We start from the raw sequence: 5,000 nt of genomic DNA, 5'->3' as shown, positions 1-5,000 counted from the left end.
CCAACTCATCCCAAAACATCTCAATCTCAAAGCACCCCCACACCATCACACCTCTTCCTCCATGCTTCACGACGGGAACCACATTTGTGGGGATCATCCATTCATCTACTCTGCGTCTCACAAAGACACGGCGGTTGGAACCAAAAATCTCAAATTTGCCTCATCAGAACAAAGGACAGATTTCCATCGGTCTAATGTCCATCGCTCGTGTTTCTTGGCCCAAGCAGGTCTCTTCTTCTTATTGATGTCCTTTAGTAGTGGTTTCTTTGCAGCAATTCGACCATGAAGGTCTGATTCACGCAGTCTCCTCTGAACAGTTGATGTTGAGATGTGTCTGTTACTTGAACTCTGTGAAGCATTTATTTGGGCTGCAATCTGAGGTGCAGTTAACTCTAATGAACTTATCCTCTGCAGCAGCGGTAACCCTGGGTCTTCCTTTCCTGTGGCGGTCCTCATGAAGCTAGTAACTCTAATGAACTTATCCTCTGCAGCAGAGGAAACTCTGGGTCTTCCTTTCCTGTGGAGGTCCTCATGAAGCTGGTAACTCTAATGAACTTATCCTCTGCAGCAGAGGTAACCCTGGGTCTTCCTTTCCTGTGGCGGTCCTCATGAAGCTAGTAACTCTAATGAACTTATCCTCTGCAGCAGAGGTAACCCTGGGTCTTCCTTTCCTGTGGCGATCCTCATGAAGCTGGTAACTCTAATGAACTTATCCTCTGCAGCAGCGGTAACCCTGGGTCTTCCTTTCCTGTGGCGATCCTCATGAGAGTCAATCTCATCACAGTGTTTGATGGTTTTTGTGACTGCACTTGAATAAACTTTAAAAGTTCTTTAACATTTTCCAGATTGACTGACGTTGTGTTTTCTGTAATGAACAAGCCTTCCTTCATGACCTGGTCTCTGAATCGGTGTAGAATCAGCTTGATCCCCTCTTCATAAAAAAGCCCTTGGACCATCTTTTGGGATATGTTCAGTTACCAAATACGCGCCCATGAAGGAAATGAGAATGAAAAACATTTGACCATGACCAGATTCCATTTGGCAAATTGCTCGGCACACGCGCACTCAGGCTGACTCGTTCAGGCAAATGAGAAATAAGTGGACTCAGGCTGACTCGTTCAGGCAAATGAGAAATAAGTGGACTCAGGCTGACCAAAAATAGGTACTTTAAGGAGCAGTTCTCGCTCTGTGGGTCTAAACCCAAGAAGTTCTGAAATCAAATCAAATGTTATTGGTCCATACACATGGTTAGCAGGTGTTATTGTGAGTGTAGTGAAATGCTTGTGCTTCTAGTTCCGACAGTGCAGTAATATCTAACAAGTAATCTACCAATTCCCCAACAACTACCTAATACACACACATCTAAAGGGGTGAATGAGAATATGTACATATAAATATATGGATGAGCGATGTCCAGGTGGCACAGTCAAGGTACAATAGATGGTATAAAATACAGTATATACATATGATATGACTAATGTAAGATATGTAAACATTATTAAAGTGGCATTGTTTAAAGTGACTATTGATCCATTTATTCAAGTGGCCAGTGATTGCGTCTCGATGTAGGCAGCAGCCTCTCTGAGTTAGTGATGGCTGTTTAGCAGTCTGATGGCCTTGAAACAGAAGCTGTTTAGCAGTCTCTCGGTTCCAGCTTTGATGCACCTGTACTGACCTCGCCTTCTGGATGATAGCAGGGTGAACAGGAAGTGGCTCGGGTGGTTGTTGTCCTTGATGATCTTTTTGGCCTTCCTGTGACATCGGGTGGTGTAGGTGTCCTGGAGGGCAGGTAGTTTGCCCCCGGTGATGCGTTGGGAAGATCGCACCACCCTCTGGAGAGCCCTGCAGTTGTGGGTGGAACAGTTGCCGTACCATGCGGTGATACAGCCCGACAAGATGCTCTCAATTGTGCATCTGTAAAAGTTTGTCAGGGTTTTCGGTGACAAGCCACATTTCTGCAGCCTCCTGAGGTTGAGGAGGCGCTGTTGCGCCTTCTTCACCACACTGTCTGTGTGGGTGACTCCACTTCAGTTTGTCTGTGATGTGTACACCGAGGAACTCATGGGTGAACAGGGGAGTGCAGGAGGGGGCTGAGCACGTACCCTTGTGGGTCCCAGTGTTGAGGGTCAGCGAAGTGGAGATGTTGTTTCCTACCTTCACCACCTGGGGGCGGCTCGTCAGAAAGTCCTGGACCCAATTGTACAGGACAGGGTTGAGATCCATGGCCTCCAGCTTGATGATGAGCTTGTAGGGTACTATGGTGTTGAATGCTGAGCTGTAGTCAATCAACAGCATTCTTACATAGGTAGTCGTCTTGCCCAGATGGGATAGGGCAGTGTGCAGTGTGATGGCGATTGCATCGTCTGTGGACCTGTTGGGGCGGTATGCAAATTGGAGTGGGTCTAGGGTGGCCGGTAAGGTGGAGGTGATATGATCCTTGTCTAGTCGCTCAAAGCACTTCATGATGACAGAGGTGTGTGCTACGGGGCGGTAGTCATTTAGTTCAGTTATCTTTTCCTTCTTGGGTACAGGAACAATGGTGGCCATCTTGAAGCATGTGGGGACAGCAGACTGGGATGGGGAGCGATTGAATATGTCCGTAAACACACCAGCCAGCTAGTCTGCGCATGCTCTGAGGACGCGGCTAGGGATGCCGTCTGGGCCGGCAGCCTTGCGAGGGTTAACACGTTTAAATGTTTTACTCACGTCATCCACAAAGAAGGAGGGGGCAGTCCTTGTTAGCAGGCCATGACGGTGGCACTGTATTATCCTCAAAGCAGGCAAAGGTGTTTAGTTTGTCTGGAAGCAAGACGTCGGTGTCCGTGACGTGGCTGGATTTCTTTTTGTAGTCTGTGATTTCCTGTTGGCCACAAACGTCTCGTGTCTGAGCCGTTGAATTGCGACTCCACCTTGTCCCTGTAACGGCATTTCGCTTGTTTGATTGCCTTGCGGAGGGAATAGCTACACTGTTTATATACAGCCGTATTCCCAGATCTCTTTCCATGGTTAAATGAGGTGGATCGTGCTTTCAGGTTTGTGCGAATGCCGCCATCCATCCACGGTTTCTGGTTAGGGGACGTTTGAATAGTCACAGTGGGTACAACATCTCCAATGCCCTTCCTTATAAACTCACTCACCGAGTCAGCGAATAGATTGATGTTGTTCTCTGAGGCTGACCGGAACATATCCTAGTCCATGAGATCAAAGCAATCTTGAAGCGTGTATTATCCCCGATTGGTTCAGACCAGCGTTTTAAGGGTTCTAGTCACTGGTACATCCTGTTTGAGTTTCTGCCTATGAGACGGAAGGAGCAAAGGGATGGCAGGGGAGGGCTTTTGTATGCATCACGGAAGTTAGAGTAGCAGTGATCGAGTGTATTTACCCCCTGTGATCATCACTGCAATTCAATATGCTGATAGAATTTTAGGGAGCCTTGTTCTCAGATTTGTTTTGTTAAAATCCCCGGCTACAATAAAATACAGCCTCGGGATGTACACGGTTTCCGGTGTACATTGAGTCCAGTGAAGTTCCTTGAGGGTCGTCTTGCTGTCTGCTTGAGGGGGAGTGTACACAGCACAGCTGGGACGATAACTGACGAGAATTCTCTTGGGAGGTAATATGGCCGGCATTTGATTGTAAGGTTGGGTGGTTGGGTGAGCAGAAGGACTTGAGTTCCTGTATGTTGTTACGATTACACCACGAGTTGTTAATCATGAAGCATACACTCCCACCCTTCCTCTTCCCAGAGAGGTGTTTATCTCTGTCGGCGCGATTCATGGAGAAGCCCGGTGGCTGAACCGATTCCGACAACATATCCCGAGAGAGCCATGTTTCCGTGAAACAATCTCTGATGTCTCTCTGGAAGGCCACCCTTGCTCGAATTTTGTCCACCTTGTTGTCAAGAGACTGGACATTGGCGAGTAGTATACTCGGGAGCGGTGGGCGCTTTGCACGTCTACGGAACCTGACCAGAAGACCGCTCCGTCTGCCCCTTCTGCGGCGCCGTTGTTTTGGTTCGGCTTCTGGGATCCGATCCATTGTCCTGGGTGGTGGTCCAAACAGAGGATCCGCTTCGGGAAAGCTGTATTCCTGGTCGTAATGTTGGTAAGTTGACATCGCTCTTATATCCAATTAATTCTTCCCGCCTGTATGTAATAAGATTTAAGATTTCCTGGGGTAACAATGTAAGAAATGATACATAAAAAAAAAAAAAACAGCATAGTTTCCTAAGGACTCGAAGCGAGGCTAACATCTCTGTTGGCGCTATCTTCCAACAAACTGGAAAAACGGTTAAACCTGGAGAATAAATCCTCCTCCTCACAGCTGCCCATGACCCTTAATGTTGATGATGTGGTTGTTACTGACAAGAAGCACATGGCTGAGCTCTTCTAATCACCACTTCATTAAGTCAGGGTTCCTATTTGACTCAGCCATGCCTCCTTGCCCATCCAACATTTCCTCAACTCTCACTCCCTTCTAATGCGACTATCCCTGATGCTCCTTCCTCTTTTTTCCCCCTGCCCCGATACAAAGTTTCTCCCTGCAGGTGGTCACTGAGTCCGAGGTGCTAAAGGAACCAGGTTCAGGGCTAAACTGTCCCGGTGCTGGGTAAAGGACCAGCGTTGCTGGAAGAAGCCTCCTGGCAGAGGGAACCATGTTCAGGGCTAAACTGTCCCGGTGCTGGGTAAAGGACCAGCGTTGCTGGAAGAAGACTCCTGGCAGAGGGAACCAGGTTCAGGGCTAAACTGTCCCGGTGCTGGGTAAATGACCAGCGTTGCTGGAAGAAGACTCCTGGCAGAGGGAACCATGTTCAGGGCTAAACTGTCCCGGTGCTGGGTAAAGGACCAGCGTTGCTGGAAGAAGCCTCCTGGCAGAGGGAACCAGGTTCAGGGCTAAACTGTCCCGGTGCTGGGTAAAGGACCAGCGTTGCTGGAAGAAGACTCCTGGCAGAGGGAACCATGTTCAGGGCTAAACTGTCCCGGTGCTGGGTAAAGGACCAG

General features: G+C 48.5%; 1 protein-coding gene across 1 annotated transcript in view; it reads right to left on the bottom strand.

The window, feature by feature from the left end:
* LOC106595170 (caspase recruitment domain-containing protein 11) overlaps positions 1 to 5,000 on the bottom strand; it is a 152,258-nt gene that overhangs the window by 95,386 nt on the left and 51,872 nt on the right. The gene's annotated exons all lie outside the window — the stretch shown is intronic.

Source organism: Salmo salar, unplaced genomic scaffold (genome assembly GCF_905237065.1).
Source record: "Salmo salar unplaced genomic scaffold, Ssal_v3.1, whole genome shotgun sequence".
Lineage (NCBI taxonomy): Eukaryota > Metazoa > Chordata > Actinopteri > Salmoniformes > Salmonidae > Salmo > Salmo salar.
This window is presented reverse-complemented; position numbering and strand designations above follow the sequence as displayed.